This window comes from Aulonocara sp. 'chitande type north' Nkhata Bay, linkage group LG15 (genome assembly GCF_057382095.1).
Source record: "Aulonocara sp. 'chitande type north' Nkhata Bay isolate Kocher_YH1m ecotype deep benthic linkage group LG15, A_spYH_male_GT1.1, whole genome shotgun sequence".
In the NCBI taxonomy this organism is placed as follows: domain Eukaryota; kingdom Metazoa; phylum Chordata; class Actinopteri; order Cichliformes; family Cichlidae; genus Aulonocara; species Aulonocara sp. 'chitande type north' Nkhata Bay.
The window spans coordinates 19,736,890-19,757,097 of NC_141358.1; the positions used below are offsets into that span (position 1 = coordinate 19,736,890).

The following is a 20,208-nucleotide window of genomic DNA, read 5'->3' on the forward strand; positions in this document are numbered from 1 at the left end:
TTTTAGCTTACACAATGTGTGTGTGTTTGCGTGAAACTGTCTGTGTTGACAAATGGTGTCCATGTGGACTGATGTGTAGAACTGCTCGCTGGCTATGGTCTATACTGAGCAGAAACCACAGGTAGTACAGAAAACTGCTAAACATTTGGTGTTTGAAGCCCCAAAAAGCAGAAACATCACCATCATCAAACTTATGAAGAGGATTTCCTTATCATCACTGGAAATAATAATACAAAATTAGATAAAGATTTCCCTAGAAAAAACACAAACAGTGTTTGACTTTTAAAATTGCTGTTTTGTTGAGTAGTGCTGTTTGAAATATTGAGCTTTTTTAGATTTTCAATAAAACAATTAGACCCCTGCTTCTATGATTATTTGTAATTATTATTTTGTTTGCTTATGCATTTGTTGATTGCATTGCAAACCCAATGCTACAGAATGTAAGAATCTAAGGCATTTCTTCCAAACCAAATAGCTTTAAGCTGGTGTCAGATTCAGCATTCATAATGTGGCTTCCAACTAAGCTTTTGTCTTTGCTAATTGGAAGAAGAAAATATGATTAGATTTGAGATGAGGAATCAATTTATACTGTATATTTCTTTCACTGAGTGTTGAAAATGTTGAAATATGCCGTGTACACATCATTAATCAGTCTTTTTTATTTCAGCAGTCATTAGTAAGACTTCTTCACCCCAAGCCTTTTTGCATGCCTGGAGGAGGCAGTAACGCTTTGTAGTGCGTTACTGCTCTTTGTGGACCGACAGTATTATATTGTTAATACTGTCCTCATTCTAGACAATACATTTTTGTAAATTCACAGCATGATGCAGTACAGTATATGACCTCCTTATCCTGCACTAAACTGCCTTGTATTTTATGCAGCCTTTAAATAACACAGTTAGCACCCTAATTTCTGTTGTTTGATATTTTAGTGGTAACAAAAACACACACAACTTCAAATCATGGGCAGCACGGTGGCATGGTGGTTGGCCTCACAGCAAGAAGATCCTGAGTTTGACTTCACCATCTTGCCCAGGCTTTTCTGTGTAGAGTTTGCATGTTCCCCCATGTTTGCGTGGGTTCTTTCTAGGTACTCAGGCTTCCTCCCACAGTCCAAACACATGCACTTAGTGGGGTTATGTGATTCTAAATTACCCATAGGTGTGACTATGAATGGTGTCTTTCTCTCTGTGTTAGCCCTGCGACAGATTGGTACCAACTACCTGTGGTGGTTGAAGTAGGCTCCCGATCACCCACGACTCCTTAAGGATAAGTGCAAGAGAATGGATGGATTGATGGATGGATGGTGCAAATCCAATATCTGACTTAAAAATTCTAAAGGAAAAAAAGTGAGCTTACATGTAAGTTTAAAATTTTCAGTTTTGGGATTGTCACTGAGCAGTCTTACCTCTCCAGATAAATTTCCTTCTTCCTCTTCGCATCTATCTTTCATTCTTTTGTCTTTCTGGGAAAAACAGCACCTGTAGCTCTACCTAGCAGATACACTGTGTAACAAACTGCACAAAAACAGTTGATGTGTTTGCTGATGTTTGTTGAGAAAGGCTGCATTGTAAATGACAGGTCGCTTAAAAGCATTATGCCATTTATGCTCCCTTAGTGTTGTCTCTATTTAGGTCCAAAGACCTTGATGTGTAGAGGTCAGGCAATGAGTGTGAATTAATAACTTTCCCCAAATGTGTCCCCAGATCTGTTTACTCTTGCATGGAGCTTACATGTCTTTCCATATCTTAGCTCAATGTATCGCCACTGAGCCAAATTATGCACTGGCAAAAGACAGTTTATCAAATAAAATGTTTCTCTAGAGTGATATCACATATTGCTGGCATATTATACATACATTACACAGATTTGTACCTTAACTGAACTGAAAACAATGCTAATTGTAAAATATGTGGTCTCATAAAATGTCATCAAAGAGATTTATGTCCACTAACTATGTAAATGTCCCAACTAACATTTTTTTCCAGGAAGAAAGTTTTACTTTTTAACCCCTGCTTTTCTGCATTGTTTGTTCATCAGTGTTTATAATAAGTCTCTTAGTTGATATGGACTATTAGTAACAGCATTTAGCCCGTCACCTGCTTTTCTAGCTCTTAGCCATCACAATTTTTTACTGCTCTGGATGCGTGCTACAGTAATTAGACAAGTGGACAAGTTTAATAAAACAAGTTACCCTCCAAAACATAAAAATATAAGCTCTGATTATTAGACACAAAGAGGAAGTGTGACTTACACATATTTCCTTTAACATAACGGTGGAGAAACGTAATGTTCATAATATAAATATTAACTCACTGTCAGTCTTGACATCGATGCAAAACTATGGTCTTTCAGACAGTTATTTATTATTATGTAAGTTTGATAAAGTCAGTCTCACCTACAAGCAAAGTTTTTTGGCTTACGTACTTTAAAAAACAATATTGGTGAAAATATAAACCTGCTAAATCAGGTCAGTGCATCTCTTATCATCAATGATGCCAGACAAAGTTTCACTTTTGCTGTTGCAGTTTTATTCATCAGGCAGTTGCAACGTGAAGCTTTTTTATTTTTTTACACATTTTTTTAAAACCTTTATGAGGTGTCTAAATATCAAGTGATGATATAATGCCTAAATGATCATTTAAGCATTATAGTCATGACAGAGCAAAGACTGCTGAATTGTCATGGGATCTTCTGATTTATATGTGTTGATTGCATTGCGAAGCAGGAACCAGATCCTCCGTTGAACTGCGCTCTATGACATCTCATCATCAAGGCGAGCACCATCTCCACGTGGTAGTAGGCTGCCAATACCTTGCATCCAGGCAGGCCCATGTCTGGCAGAAAACACCAAGATTTGAGAATTTAAAAAAAAAAAACAACCAAAAATCCCTTTTTCTTTATTTATAATCACTAACAGTAACTTTTAGAGAAGTTTTAGAGAAATTCCTTACCTAACCACTCCCTTAGCCAGCCTCTTCAGTCTGTCTGGGTATTTGCTTTCTACAAAAAGGTTGAAAGTTAAAAAGCTGTTACCACATGAGAATAAATACAGATATACTGAAAAGAATGTTTTTATGATGCTGATCAATTAATCAGCAGCAGCAACTGTATTTTCAGTTTTAACTATATAGTTTCTTATTGGATATTTTAATAGAACATTATATAAAGACAGCACATTCATTCAGACATTCCAGTGTCCACATATATGGCACCATTTTATGTGTGTGTGTGATTGTGAGTGTGTGCGCACCTCCTCCACCTGATTCATTAATTTTCTGTCTCTCTATATATATCTATATTTGTTTTGGCAAATATTTGAAATTAATACATTCAAAAGAATCTTGTTATTAGTGTCTATAATTGTATTAGAATGAGTTAGAAAATAAATTAGTTTAAAAAATTATGATTTTTCCCTTCAACAATTATAGAAAAACAAGAAAAGTGATAAAAAAAAAACTGAAATACATTTACTTTTTTAGTGAATTTAGTGAATTGTTTTTTTTTCTTGTTTTTTTACAGTGGTTTTGCCAAAGACCAAACTTATTCACTATTTAGGCTGACCCAATACAGATGGAATAAGCACTTTTTTCAATCAGAGCTATCTAGAGGAAATGGCGGTGGTATAATCTTCTAACTGGTGAACATGTTCTACTCTTTTAGTTTCACCACAAGTTCAAGAAAATCCACTGTAAAAAAGAGGGAATGTGTGATATTTCCAAAGGTAAATTATTGATAGCCTTAATATTGAACTTAACTGTGAATGTACGTTTTGCTGTCATTATGCAGCTTTACCTCTAAACCTCTGTAAACCCTTTCGAAAACTCGAACGAAATCGAGGCTCCACGGGTTCAGCCATGAACAGGACCAGTGTCAACACAAGAAAAATCACAACACCCTTCATCCTGAAACACAAAAACGTATTGCAAATATTATATCAAGGATCAAAGTCATTCTGTAAATGATTTCTTAATATGCATAAATACATATTACACATAATAAATATATATATATATATATATATGTGTGTGTGTGTGTGTGTGTGTGTGTGTGTGTGATACCAGCTTTAATTGCAAAAGTTTCTCTTTATAAATAAAGTTGTTCTATTATTTACCTTAGATTAAGTGTTAGAGATGGTAAATTGTTGTGAGAAAAAGTGAGCAGACTGAGATCAGTCTGAGTGTATCTGGGTCTGGCAGGAATGGGCGGTGTAGCGGGTAGCTATTATCAGCTCTAGTTTGTTATGTTGTAATGTTTCGTACTCTGCAATGTATTTTGCAACAACAGATAACATTTTGATCTAATGAGAACTTCTTCTGTCACTTCTCTATGGTCGAGGTTTATAGAATAATTCTTCTGTATGGAAGTGGTTTGGCTAAATATGTGAAATGGCAAAAAAAATAGAGGAAAAAAGTGAACTTAGAAAACCATTCTTGTGTAAACCTGGTGATACTGGTTTTAACTGTTAAGTAGTTTGAATGTTATGAGAACATAACAAAGAAGGGTTTGTATATTTTAAGTATTCTTCCTGCGCCTACTGGCAGTTGAACTTTTATTTTAAAAAAGTGTGTTTATACTACAGAAAGGAAATCATTGTGGACATACTCTCACATTCAATTCAAAAAAGATAGACTTTCATATTCTCTGTATTCATTACATGTAAACTGGAATATATCAAGCTTTTTGTTTTAATATTAATGATTATGGCTTATTGTTAATGGAAAGTCAAAGTTCAGTATTTCAGGTTATTAAAAAATTTAAGTCTGAGTCTGAGTAAAACTGCTATTTAGACAAATTAATTGCCATCTATCTCTCAGCCTGGTTCAACACATGCATCATCATAATCATAGGGACTGCTGACTTGACAGATGAGAATCACTGATGTCCTCCACAAGGAGGGTACCAGAAAACCAAAGAAGGTCATTGCTAAAAAGCTTGGCTTTTCACAGAGTGCTATATCAAATCATATTTATGGAAAGTGGACTGGAAGGAAAACGTGTTGTATGAAAAGGCAGAGAAACAATGGGGATCGCTACAGTCCTGACATAATTGTCAAGAAAAGTTGATTCAAGAACTTGTGAGAGCTTTACAAGAAGTGGATCAAGGCTGGTGTCAATGCATCAAGCATCATCACCCACAGAGATCTTCAGGAAAGAAACTACTGTTCCAACTGTCAAATGGCTACGGTGGCCCTAAGGGGTCAAATTTACTGCAACTTTAGAAAATACCAACATATAGAAAAAAAAATGTAGCAAAATGTTACGTTCCCCTAAAAGGGGTCCAGGCAATGAGGGGGAAGTAACAAAATGTGTCCGGGTCAGAAAAAGGAGACAGAGGCAAAATGGTTTAATGAAAGAGTTTTATTAAAGTTCCTATTAATAACTCAACTAAAAGAGACGGACAAGCCGCTATCACCATTTAAAGAAACAAAACAAAACTCAAGCGTTGGTCAGTGAACTGAAAAGTAAGCCAGAAAAAAGGTTAGTAACCAAACACTCCTCTCCACCAAGCAGGAGCAAACAATCACAAAAAAACCAATCTCACTAGCTACTAGCTGCAACCTCCAAACACTCACACAGCTCACTAGCTGCAACCACTCACATGGCACTCTGGCACCAGAGCTCACCTTTCTCTGCTCTTAAATACATTTAATTGCTGATGTGAGTCAGCTGTACGATAGAAAAAGGTGGCACCTAAGGCAGGAGAGATGGTAGGATACGCCCACACAGGCAACTTCAGGAGGAGGCCCTGCTAGGGCCGTAACACAAAAGCTCATACAAAAGGGTTTTTTTTGGTAAGACAATGTCTTACTATTATCCATTTACTGTTTGCTTGTCTGTAAATGGCTAATAGCTAACGTGTATCTACAGTATTATAGGAATCATGTGATGAATGTATCATTGTGAATCAAATGAATCATGTGAAAGTACACATTGCTTTATATCTTTTTTCCTTCTCAACACTGATGAATAATTTGCTTCTTTTTACATGTCTCAATGCAATTCTTTGCATGTTTTAGTTTCTGTCATTTCTGCATCTGTTGTTGCCTGCATCCACAGAAACACTTTGTGATAATTTTTTTATTCAACTTCTGTTGTGTTCTTTGTGTTTTTCTACCATTTTTGTATTTGCTGTGTTTTTTTTTTTTTGTTTTTTTTTTTTTGCGCCTGTCCCGTTTGGCTCTTTTGCCATCAGAATTGTTGTCTAAAGGCAAAGAAAGATGCCCAACGGATTTACTTTACCAAATTGACCATCCCAGCCTTGCCGTAATGGTCCATTTGATTCACATTTTATTGTTTATTTTATTTTCACTTACTGAATACGGGACAGACTTGACTGGGGGAAAGAAGGGGAGAAAGAAAGAGGGAAAGAGAAACAGCTGAGAAGAGGGACGGGGGAGAAGGGCAAAAGACAAAAACCAAAAGAATGAGCAGAAAAAAAATGCATATATCAATCACCTGGATCACCTGCTGAGAAAGAAAAAAGAAAACAAGCAGAAGAGAACAAGAGTAATAGAATAAACAACATCCCAATGATATATGGGAATATGACAGTAAATACTAAATATTAAACATTATTGTGCAGCACATAAGATCAACAGAACACAGTGTGCTTTGAGGTAGGAGCCAAAAAGGGTGTAGTTTGTGGGTGTGATCACCCGTGTGTACACCTGTGAGCATGGACGCGCTTGTTTTTTTTTAGTTTTTTTTTAAAGGTTCCTTCATGTAATGATCTGCTAGAGGGTGTGGGGGGGGGGCCACAGCCCCGTCCTCCAGGGCATGAAGCAGGTATGGAGGAGATCAAAACTCCAGACATCCAGAGGCCCCCAGAACACAAGAGACCAAGGAAGACCAACAGAGGGGCAGCCGCGCCACTGTCCCAGAAAGAGCTGAGGAGAGTCCCAGATGAGGGCTCACTCAGCCGCGGAGCAGAAGCCAGGGGGAGTTGCAGTGACGCGCCCGTGAGCTCCGCCGGCAGCCAGCCGTGCCTGTGTGACCAAGCCCCAGGCCGAGAGGCCGGGGGCACCCCACCTCCGAAGTGGCCCGAGCGAGCCCCAGGCTCCAGGCCCCGATAAGCGGCCGCCAAGGAGTGAGCTGGTGTGTACCTGGACGCCCATCCCCGGACACAAAGAACCACCAACGCACCGATGTCTGAGGGAGTCCGCCACTGGCAGGGGAAGTGGTGGTAGGGGGAGATAGGCCTCCAAACCTTGGAGGGCCTAAGATGTCCCCAGAGAGGTGGCGCCTGACACCCAACCTGACATATAGACACAGAAATACAGGCACACACATATACAAACATCCATTCCCACCCTCATGCTCTCATATGCACTTACTCCACACTCAACCAACGTGGAAACAGCTGTACACACGATCACACTCCCCAAGCATACTCTACAAACCGGGTCTAGGTACCCTTGCCCCTTGAGGGGGGAACTGCACCCAGACCCAGGTGGTGTTACCCTTTTCCCTGCGATGGGGGGAGGCAGACCGCCCCGACTCCGCAGCAGCAGGGAGGCCCCACACTCCAGACCGCAGTCGGACGGCCAACTCCTCCTCCTAGCCCCCCCGCTCCAGCAGGTCGCAGAGAATGGGGATGAGAGAAGACTCCAAACCTCCCTCCACCCGCTCATTGTAGTGTTGATGCATGTGTGTTCTAAGGTGCATTTAAAACCCAGGAGGGCATGGAGCTACCTGCCAGAGAGCAGCAGGTAAGCGCATAGTCCCTCCTGCTAGCCCTCAATGTCTACGTGTATTTAAAATTGAGAGGTGGGCAACGACGCCAGGGGTGGGATGTACACCCTGATGGTACTTTGGATTCCGTGTATCGTGCCCACCCCCAAGATCCTATATGTACAGTGGGGCAAAAAAGTATTTAGTCAGCCACCGATTGTGCAAGTTCCCCCACTTAAAATGATGACAGAGGTCAGTAATTTGCACCAGAGGTACACTTCAACTGTGAGAGACAGAATGTGAAAAAAAAAATCCATGAATCCACATGGTAGGATTTGTAAAGAATTTATTCGTAAATCAGGGTGGAAAATAAGTATTTGGTCACCTCAAACAAGGAAAATCTCTGGCTCTCACAGACCTGTAACGTCTTCTGTAAGACGCTTTTCTGTCCCCCACTCGTTACCTGTATGAATGGCACCTGTTTGAACTCATCATCTGTATAAAAGACACCTGTCCACAGCCTCAAACAGTCAGACTCCAAACTCCGCCATGGCCAAGACCAAAGAGCTTTCGAAGGACACCAGGAAAAGTATTGTAGACCTGCACCAGACTGGGAAGAGTGAATCTACAATAGGCAAGCAGCTTGGTGTGAAAAAAATCAACTGTGGGAGCAATCATCAGAAAATGGAAGACATACAAGACCACTGATAATCTCCCTCGATCTGGGGCTCCACGCAAGATCTCATCCCGTGGGGTCAAAATGATCATGAGAACAGTGAGCAAAGATCCCAGAACCACACGGGGGGACCTGGTGAATGACCTGCAGAGAGCTGGGACCAAAGTAACAAAGGTCACCATCAGTAACACACTACAACGGCAGGGAATCAAATCCCGCAGTGCCAGACGTGTTCCGCTGCTGAAGCCAGTGCATGTCCAGGCCCGTCTGAAGTTTGCCAGAGAGCACATGGATGATACAGCAGAGGATTGGGAGAATGTCATGTGGTCAGATGAAACCAAAGTAGAACTTTTTGGTATAAACTCAACTCGTCGTGTTTGGAGGAAGAAGAATACTGAGTTGCATCCCAAGAACACCATACCTACTGTGAAGCATGGGGGTTGAAACATCATGCTATGGGGCTGTTTTTCTGCCAAGGGGACAGGACGACTGATCCGTGTTAAGGACAGAATGAATGGGGCCATGTATCGTGAGATTTTGAGCCAAAACCTCCTTCCATCAGTGAGAACTTTGAAGATGAAACGAGGCTGGGTCTTCCAACATGACAATGATCCAAAACACACCGCCCGGGCAACAAAGGAGTGGCTCCGTAAGAAGCATTTGAAAGTCCTGGAGTGGCCTAGCCAGTCTCCAGACCTCAACCCCATAGAAAATCTGTGGCGGGAGTTGAAAGTCCGTGTTGCTCGGCGACAGCCCCAAAACATCACTGCTCTCGAGAAGATCTGCATGGAGGAATGGGCCAAAATACCAGCTACTGTGTGTGCAAACCTGGTAAAGACCTATAGTAAACGTTTGACCTCTGTTATTGCCAACAAAGGTTATGTTACAAAGTATTGAGTTGTATTTTTGTTATTGACCAAAAACTTATTTTCCACCCTGATTTAGGAATAAATTCTTTACAAATCCTACCATGTGGATTCATGGATTTTTTTTTCACATTCACTTCTTCACATATCATGCATATGCACACATAAACACACACAGCTATTTCAGTTTAAGCATGTATAAAAATTATTATTGTTAGTATTTATATATACAGTACTTAAAACAGATAACTGTCACAAAGTCAAAATAAAAATCTAAAACAATCTAAAAATGTAAACTGAAAACATAAACTAAAAAATACATTCAAAGGATTAACTGGCACTGCACCACATACATAGTTGATTCTTGAAAGGATAGTTTGACCACCAGGTTAAGCTCCTAAGACCTGATCTCTTTCATGGCATGCATTTTTAATTTCTCTTTGCTATTTGGGCTGATTGGGGCCTGATGAATGTAAAAAGAAAGAATTATATTTTTACCTGATTTTGCTCTACAAGGGCCTGATATCCATATATGGGATAAATTTCGATAGAACAGTTACAATATAATGTCCTCGTAAATGGATATCAGGCCCTTCTAGGGCAAAATTTACTACTGTGGTCTAGACAACCCAAAATGTCCACATATGTGGACGCTGGGTCCTAGGAGGTTAAAGCTGTTCTACTCCTTATTTTACTCAACAGTGATGTGTTGTGCCATTGAATAAATAAAAATGTTAAAGGAGTGTAATAATCAAAAATATGGGTTGTTAGCTGAAGGAAATACCTTGTGTTAGAGGGCTCAAACAAAAAGAGGCTTGAAATACTGAATAAAATTAAATTATTAAAAAAGGAACAATTTCACATAACTTCTTACCTGAAATTCAGTTCACCTGACACTCGGACCGGCGGCCACCTCGGGTCTCTGCTCCTCCTGCCTCCCCTTTCCTTCACCCACCTGCTGGCCTCCACCACTTGCTAATGTTACTGAATCTGTGGAAGCTCCGCGATAGCCACCACAAGAAGTAACGAATAACAACCCTATTTAAATCCCAGTAACGATTAACGCGTTCCTGATTTTGGCATAATAACTAGTCACCGTGCTTGTTACCACAATAATAACGTAGTTACTGTAACGCGTTACTTAATAACACGTTAGTCCCTACACTGCTGATGGGACAGAATGTACCACAGTTAGATCAAGTCCTTTCCTTGTTTCCTTCTTTACCAAAAGAAAAGACATTTAATTGGTATTTTTGTGGATCTCCCTTTTCTGTGGTGGATGTAAGGCCTGGTCTGGCCCATAATAATTAAAATACAATGCTCAAAGGCTCTTGTTTTATGAAATAAAAATCCCTGTCACCCCTTTGTTTTAGCAGTAGTATTAGTAAGTATTTCATGCCTTATTTTACATTCAGGGTGTTGCCAACATATCATTTGGATTTTGCATTCCAATTGAATAAGATAAAAAAAAAGTTTTTGAAATAGAGAAGGCAGTCTTTTTTTGTTTGTTTGTGTGATTGTTTTATGTAACTTTTGTGAATTTTGGATTTACTGACAGGTGTATATAATGCCTATTGGCACTGAATAATTCCTAGAGACTTCAGCAATAAACAGATATGCATTGAAAGACTGTTTACTAAAATTATCATACGTTGTTTTTCCTACCAAAGTTAATTTAATCATTAGGCAAAAATTATTAATTATTTTGAATAACAACCACAAACAAAGTTTTGCTTTTTGCATTGCAGGTTTTATTCATGTGGACAGTTTGCAAATCAAGCCATTTTACATTTTTGAAAATTTGAGCTGTAGCAAAAATCACTACATTTCAATGTGTCATGCAAAAATCAGACTACTTTTATATTGCTATGCTGCATTTTTCAAACAGAAACCCTTATCCCGTAATTCTTTGTGTCTTCAGAACCAATTCGTCCCTGATGTCGGTTGGGCTTGATTAGTATCTGCTTGTTGGTTTCTGTATGTTGTGAAATTGAGATGAGAAAATGAAAATCAGTGCAGAAGGAATCATTCAGTTGATCAGCAGTGATCCATCAGAAGAATGCTTATTCACAAAGAATATATTTTTCTAATAATTTTAGGCTAAAATTCAGAAAGTCGTAGATTTTAGCTGCTTTGTGTTATCTGAAATATTAAATTAGTTGGACATAGCCCAATTTACTTCAGTATGAAATGCCCTGATAATAGACCTAATGAAGGCGGACCATTTTGTTTTGTTTTTCAGCTTTGAAAATGTTGTTTACAGACTTTAGGTTTTAAATAGATGAAATCAACAAAATGAACAGCCTGATCACAATTAGTTACCTGTTGTTCATTTTCTCGGAGTTTCTGTGTGCTGATATGACAGAGACAAAAAAGATACAAAGCAACAGTAATTAGTATGTTCATATTTGGGTGTAATTTTTTTTCTTCAATTTATAATTATGGAATAAATGTTAGTTTTTGAGTGTAGCTGCTATAGAAAAGTGACAGCATCAACATTTGTGGAACCTGCATTGATGCCCCACATGTCTCAGTTTTACTATATAACCCCACTGAGTACTGAATACTCTATGACCAATGGCAAAATAAACAATGCATATTATATTCAATATTCCAACACCACAACTTTTTCTGGCTTTTCCCCCCCAAGAGTTTAGTTTTTTGGAGTTATCATTGAATCATGATCAGTTGCGATTTACCTTTCCATGCTTCTTTGCCACCTTTGTATGCTTCTTTTAAACCTCCCCAGATAGATTGAAGGCGCTTAAAAAAGCACTCTCCTGGTTCGGCCATGAGGACAACCAGGGACAACACAAGAAAGAGCATAACAAACTTCATCCTGCAAAATAAAAATATATCAAGACCTATAACGTTATAAATGTGAGCCCCTACCCTACTCTTTCACTGATAACTTGTTCCTCAATGTGTTTTACATTTCAGAATAAATCTTACTTGTGTCACAATACATGTTGAGTTTACATAACCGACAGATTTTGCATTAAGTAAACATGAAATGTCGTTTACCTGAACAGATGGAGTCCAAGTCAATATCTGCAGAGATCTAAACTTTTTAGTGGGGGGTTTGGTTTTAGTGGTTACACTCAGTTTCTCAATAATAGGTGGAAACCCAGTACTATTGCACTACATATATCATTTTGGGTAGGAGGTGCTCTAAAGTGTTTTCAACTTGTGAGAGAGTTTTTTGAGTCATGAGTCAACTTCCATTAACCAATGAAATGAAAACAGAGCTGTGTTCTTAAAATATACACATTTCGAGCTAAACACCAAAAAAAAAAAAAGTATTATAATAATGTGCATCTTCAAAACAAAAAGTTGCCTGATGAAAAGTAATTGAAACAACAGTTTAATTTTCTAGCTTGAATCACTAGGGTTTATTATAAATGTTTTCTAACCTTAACACAGAAATAACCAAGTACATAGGAGATTCAGATTTTTAAAATTCTCTTACTGAGTTTCACTTAGAGTTATTACAGTAGCCAGGTATCTTAGCTGTGGTCAAACACTGAAAACAGGGGCAAACACCTAATTTAAATCTGTGAAATTACATTACAAAACTGACATAATTTTGCCTGAATAAGCATCCATTCAAAATTTTGTAGGTATTTAGATACCTAGTCTTATTTTTTCTTCGTTTCACTAAAATAATCAAGGTGGAACAACCTGAAATTGTAATTTGTTCTTATTTGTGCTTTTTCAATGACAACATGTTGAAGTAGGAAAAGCAGAAAAGTAGATGACAATGTGCATCCGGGCCAGCTTTCACATTGTCATGGCCTATAACTAAGTGGCAAGTCAAGGCATTAGGCGTACTGCAGTCATTGCCATGTTTTTGGTTGATCACAAATTTGAGGTCTAAACCTTTTTTATTATGTGTCTCGATAGTGTGCAAGAAATATATCATTTACCATAATAATTAAACTTGCTAAGACAATAGCACCATTATTGAGTAATTTTACATGCAAGCTTTTTGTCGTCCTTTGCTACTTGCAGTTTTACCAAACACATCTTGAGCAATTTAAAAGTCTCCTAAAACACATTTCTCAGTTTAAGCAATCCTCATGACCAATATAAACACAATGGCTAATCGGATGTCTAGGAAGAGTTTGTAGTTTTTAAAAAGAAAAAGAGATACATTTTCATTATTATAGGAAGATTGAACACATTTGACATTTTAATGCCAACATGCAGATGGAACCTTGTTTCAAAAATTTGCTGTTCTGAAAAGCATTGTTTTTTTCTTCGCGTGATATGATATGTTATTTTAGGAATAACTAATAGAAAAATATTCTTCTGTAAAACCACCAGTTGCTAACATTTAGCCATCTTATTTAAATTATTTGACTAGAAACATCCATGTCACCAGCTTGACTTCAAAGGCCTTGAGTCCTAAATACACTTTGTGCTCTGAAACTCTTAAGAACATAGAGGAAATGTGCAGCTGCTCATCTTATCAGATGTCAAGTCACAGTGCTTGTGCAAGATCATTTGTCAACAACACACATTGATGCTGACGAACAATTTGAAGCAAATTCATATGATGAGTTAGAAACAAAAAAGGGTAGTAACAAAAAGGCCTCGATCACACTGATTGTGCAATAAGTGCAATGTACAGAAGTGTGCCAGAAAATGGTGCAGGCACTTCTAATGAAATCCAAGAGTTACTTTGAGGACACTTAAACAAATTTAGTCTTGTCAACTAAAACCTTAAAATAAGCTTAAGTAAGCAGCAAGACTAAATAATGAGCTTTTTACCAAAACAAATTAAAGTTTATAACTATATAAATATAATCTGTAAGTTTCTACAAGAAGTTCCATCTTGCCTTAACTCCATCAGCGCCATTATATTGCTATGTAGTAACATCCAAAAAGTACCTTTTCCATGTAGTTGTTTTATCACCTGCAGCAATCTTCCTCCACTTTAGGGCTGCAGCTGTCGATTATTTTATTAATCAATTATTCCATTGGTTAATCAAGTAAACAGATAATAATTATTTTTTCTCTTATTAAAAAGCAGTAATAAAAATTCAAATGACAAAAAAACAGGTCTTTCACTTTCACAACAAGCAGGTTAGTTGTTTCTATTTTAGAAATTGCTTTAATAGCTTTACTACTTAAAAGATCTACGTATAAAAAAACAAACTAAACTCTTTCATTACACTTACATGACATAATAAAGCTTTTTTTAAAGAAAATATTTCCTTAAATGCAAATATAAATAATTTAATGTACAGTAATGTCAAATAAAGTAATGTACACCTGCAATCTAAACTAAGGCATAAATTATGTGACAGTATTATATCTCTTCGCGGAGGTACATTTAGTGTGTGTATATTTTTTTGTGCATGTGTGTCTGCATGTTTAAGTGCGATATCGAATGACTGAGTTTTTCTTTGTAAGTCTTTAAAAGGAGCATGTGTTAGGGGCAGTAAAGAAATGCAAGCGTATCAGCATTCTGATGTTTGCCCTGAGCTTTGATACAAAGTTGAGCTCCTGAAAGGAAGATGTATTGACATTGTAGATGTTAATAATTAAAGTTAATAATAATTCAGTGTCAAACCGAACACCCCCGGGTCTATGGCTTAAAGTTTTACTGGTCCATGTCCATTTTTATTGGCCTTCAGAAAATGTTGTTTTTTCAACATTTTTAATAATAATACAGTCTAATTAATATAATACTTGATTTTATTTCTGTCTTAATCTGAAAAATGTTTGAAATAAATAAGGTCTAGTACACCCAATACCCCCCTTTAGCTTTACTTCTGCTTCCTGCAAGTACGAGTGCGATACAAAGTGGGATGGCTAGGAAAGCATCAGCCTTCAGGAAGCTGCCTAATTTAAACATCGTATCAAACTTAGTTAACCATTGACTAAGTTGACTTTTGTAACTTTACTGTGGATTTACTCTATTTAAAACAAAGTACAATGCTACTACTAACAAGCTCCAAAGTTCACTTTTCTTCATGTCAGAGTTTGTGGACCTATCTGCTTAGGTTGCTGGCAGGCTATCTCAGCTGCTTTAATGCGTTAGGCAGAATACAGCTTTGAGAGGTCAGCAGTCTGTCACAGGATTAACACAGACATACTGTACAGGCAACCATTCACACTCATGATCACCCATATGGGCAATTTATAATCGCAAATTAACCTAACCCCACTAACTGCATGTCTTTGGACTGTGGGAGGAAGCCAGAGTACTTGCGCACCTACACATGTGAAGAAAGTTAGGAATGCCATGGCTAACATATTTTACTTAAAAAATCACTGTTGGTGAAAATACAATACACTCTCTTGTTATGACTTAATAACAACAGACAAAGTTTGTCTTTTTATTCTATTGCAGTTTTATTTATTGAGCAGTTTGCAGCAGCGAGGTTTTTTTTTTTTTTATATATTTTTTTGGTTTCCAGTTATTAACTTCCTAGGACCTGGCATCCATATATGTGGACATCACATTTTGGGTTATCCAGACCAAAATACTACATTTTGCTTTACAAGTGCCTGATATCCACTCACAAGGACATTATACTGCCACTGTTCTATTTTAAACAAATATCCTCATATGTGGATCTCATTTTTCTCAGGAACAAAAATTAGGTTAAAAAAAAAAATCTGGTAATTCTTTGTTTTTACATTCATCAGGTGCCAATCAGCCCAAATATCAAAGAGAAATTAAAAATGCATGCCATGGAAGAGTTTGGGTCTTAGGAGGTTAAGGCATAATAGTCAACATCAACAACAACAAAGACTCCTTGTCTGTTGATTGCATTGCAAAGCATAAGGGGGCCCTGGATCCCCACCAAACTGCTCCTTAAAATGTCATAGTTCTATGACATCACAGCATCTTCAAATTCGTCGAAGTTCACAGCCTTAGGTCCAGGCCTAGGTGTAGAAGATTGAAGTCAGAATACTTGAAAAAGTCACCATATCTATTAAATGATACTTTTTTCTTTAAAATTTCAGTCATTGTTAATAACTTTTAACTATTAAAGAAGAGTACTTACTTAACCACGCTCTGAATCAGTTCCTTAAGGACTTTTTCGACGACTTCTCCTAAAACGACATGTTAAAAAGAGTTATCAGGACATGACGATATATGCATATACATTGAGAATATTGTTCTTCAGCTTTTGATACTGATCTGGGAAATGAGGCTGTTGAATAAACACTTAAAAAGTTCTTATTTCTACCTACAATTACATTACAACATGTTAATGTAAGATCAGCACAGTGAACATTTTTATTTCCATCTGTAAGAATTTATATTCGAAGGTATTGCTCTGTTCTGTTCACAGCTTCCCACCTTGCTCCCACTCTTACAACACTCTTAGGTATAAATAGCATGGGTGGAGGTGGGCTGGAAATGAATGGATGTGCAAGTAATGGAGACTGGCTACAACAGCTTTATAGATTCGTCAATCCAGTGACGTGAAATCAGACAGGTGGTCGAAATCCCCCCCCCCCCCCCCCCCCAAAAAAAAATAAAAATGAACAGATAGATACAAAAAACTGTGTCATCTGAGAAATCAGTTGGCATTAACTTAACATTGTAGCTGAGCTTCACTTGACTGAACTAAAGTCATGTTGCATTTTCTCTTTCTGTGTCCTGTAACATCTTGTTGGGACAACTAAAATCAGTTATCTAATTAGGATTTTAAGTTTAATTGAATATAAAAAACAAAAAAACAAAAAAACAAACATTTTATTTAGCACTGATCCCTCTTGTTTTACCTCAGTTCAGTTCAATATAATTCTTTTTGCCAAAGACCAAACTCACTCACATCTCACATTATTTAGAGAACGGGAAAAGGGTAGGAAGTAGTGGCACGGTTTTTTTTCATAGATGAAAAAACACATCGCTCTACCCTTGGCCTAACTCTCGACGGGACCACCCTATATCTCCCGATCACTCGATCTTTTTTCTATTCTTTTTTCATTAGTTATATATAAAGTTTCAGAGAACACTACAAAAGGATAATAAAGTTCAGTAAAAGTTTGATGTTTTGAACGTTTGATCTTTCACGGCCTCAGTTTTGCTATAATGATACAGCTCTAACTTACCAGAAACCTGCTTTCCTTGAGGTTGAAGTTCTGTAGGATCAGCCATGAAGAGGACCAGTGTAAATACAAGAAAGATTATGGCAGACTTCATTCTGAAACACAAAAAAGATATCACAGTAGTATTTCTAGATTCAAATAAATTAATTCACTCATTCAGTCATATTCATTGTTACGACTTTGTATTTATAAATAAAAATAGTGTGCTACTAGCCTACCTACTCACCTTTCAACAGATTAATGAACTTAACATCTGTGTTCAACTAACTGTTTGCACTAAAACACTTGCCATGTGATCAAGTGCTCTGTATAGAGTAAAGGCATAGACACATTTTCAGTACAATGCTCAATTACGATCTGAATTTTGCCCTAAAAGGTTATAGAGAGTCAATATAATACTTGTTAATGAACACAAGCTTAAATTGTAACATTTAACACTGCAGGAAGTTAATAACAAGTGTCTGTTTATCAAAAAAACGAACCATTAAAATAAGAACTGAAAGTTTCTGTATTCATGATGTGTATATCGAAGTAAATATATAAAATATAAATATATAAAATATAAAATATTATATAAAAATATTAATATTATATAGAAGGAACTAAAGCAAATCCTGTTTTTGACAGGTAAGGAAAAAAACAATTAAGACAGTTATCTCAGTTAGGTCACTGACGTGTCATTAATGTTTGGCATTAAATGTCTTAAAAGATATGCTTTCGTATTAGTGTAATTTAACATAACTATGAACTAACATAAAAACATGCTGACATACGTTGTGGAAAAACAAACAAACAAATGCTATTTAATTCAACTTTAAACATTCAATTTTTTTCATTTGTTTTTTGTGAAATATTCATTTCTCTTACCCAATGTTGACCACTAAGAATTTGCTTTAATTTTAGAAAAAATGTGCTTATGATGCTTTGTCACGTCTGTGGATGCCCTTTTATCAATAAGGATCTTGTTCTGTCCTCACTAAGCGTTGTCCTCGTGAACGTAGACTCAGCTATACAGACAGCTAAACACTCTCCTAATCAAAATCCAGGGAACAGGCCAATGTGTTGAGTTGGATGATTTAATAAGGAAAAAGTGTGAAACTGTTGACAAAACCAGAAATAAACCAATAAAAAAGTTGCCTCAATATACAGTATAACAAACACATATTCAAAAATATGAGCACAATATTTATCTGCTTAGTGAGTGCCCGAATAAAACATCAAATGAAATCACACTCATGATCAAAACGTTAAAGAAACCACATGACATATGAGCTAGCTTAACCTTACTAGCTTAGGTTATACATGCATTCAAATTAAATTCTAACTACAAACTATATCACGCCTTCACAACAAATAATAATGCACACAAGTTGTCTCAGTGATAACAAACAATATTACTCACAGATGATGCCGTTTATCAGCTGGATGGCAACAGATTAACGGAGGTGAAACTGCCTCTGGCTAGATCTTACAGAGTAAAAAAAAACACACACAAACAACCACTAGAGGGCAAACTGCTGCAGAACAGAAAATACCTAATGCCAGCATACTCCCCACCTGACATCCCTAGGATGTCAAACTGCACATCACTTGACAGAGTTTCTCTGCAACAGGAGTATAACTTCAGACACTGGCCTTAGGTAAAGTTTTGGAACACTGTCTCTGAAAACTTTCACCTCGACCTTCCTGACCTTTCCATTGTCACTTGGAAAAGTCCTTATGATCAGTCCTGTGGGCCAGTCATGTCTCTTCAGTGAATTGTCTTTCATTAGAACAACGTCTCCGTACATGAGATTAGGTCTCTCCGTTCTCCATTTCTTTCGACCTTGTAGACTACTGAGGTACTCCCTTTTCCACCTCTCCCAGAATGTGTTGGCCAAGCTTTGAACCTGATGCTACTGACGTCTGAAGATATTACTATCATCAAAGTTACCAGGAGGAACAGGGAGTACAGCAATCTTCTGAGTTAGCAGCATAGCAGGAGTGAGGATGAGAGGTTCGTCTGGATCTGTGGACACTGAAGTAAGTGGTCTGGAATTGACAATTGCAGTTACCTCTGCCATAAATGTTGTCAGGACCTCATGTGTGAGCTGAAAAGACCCAAGCTTGAGGAACATTGCGTCAAGGATCCGACGTGTGACACCGATCATCCTCTCCCAGCTTCCCCCCATGTGTGAAGAGTGGGGAGGGTTAAACAGCCATACACAGCCCTGATCAGACAGGTAGTTGGACACTTCCTTGTTGTTACAGCCTTTGGAACTGATCCCAAGCTCTCGACAGGCTCCAACAAAATTAGTACCACAGTCTGACCTTAGCTGTTTGACAGGCCCTCTAACTGCAAAGAAGCGTCTTAGAGCGTTAATGAAACTGGATGAATCCATTGATTCGATGACCTCGATGTGTATGGCACGCACGCTCATACATGTGAAGATGATTGCCCAACGCTTACTGTTGGCTAGCCCTCCACGTGTCCTCCTTGAGGTGACACACCATGGTCCGAACACATCCAATCCAATAAAGGTGAACGGAGGATCTGTACTCAAGCGATCAGCAGGCAGGTCTGCCATTATCTGCTCCTCCTCTCTCCCACGCAATCTTCGACATGTCACACAGTTGTAGACCAAACTGCTGACAGACCGTCTTCCTCCAACAATCCAGAAACCAGCACTCCTCAAAGCGCCTTCCGTCAAGTGTCGTCCTTGATGGCAGACTTGCTCATGGCAGTGTCTGATAAGCAAGGAGGTAACATGATGTTTACCAGGCATGATAACTGGCTGACCCTCTTCTGCTGTGAGCTGTGACTTTTTCAGTCGTCCTCCGACGCGGAGAAGACCTTCAGAATCAATGAAAGGACAAAGCTTGCTGAGAGAGCACTGTTTAGGGACCTGACCTCCCTTTTGTAAGCAGTGTATTTCTT

The 20,208-nt window shown here is 37.9% G+C and overlaps 1 protein-coding gene and 1 long non-coding RNA gene across 3 annotated transcripts in view; one reads left to right on the forward strand and one right to left on the reverse strand.

The window, feature by feature from the left end:
* The window catches only part of LOC147312948 (exostosin-1), a 435,823-nt gene that overhangs the window by 275,587 nt on the left and 140,028 nt on the right, over positions 1–20,208 (forward strand). The window lies entirely within an intron of this gene.
* On the reverse strand, positions 2,509–4,237 carry LOC147312953 (uncharacterized). The gene is made up of 4 exons (XR_015125111.1): positions 4,115–4,237; positions 3,796–3,905; positions 2,955–3,003; positions 2,509–2,837 (listed from the first exon to the last, which is right to left on the reverse strand). It is a non-coding gene; the product is annotated as an uncharacterized LOC147312953 (long non-coding RNA).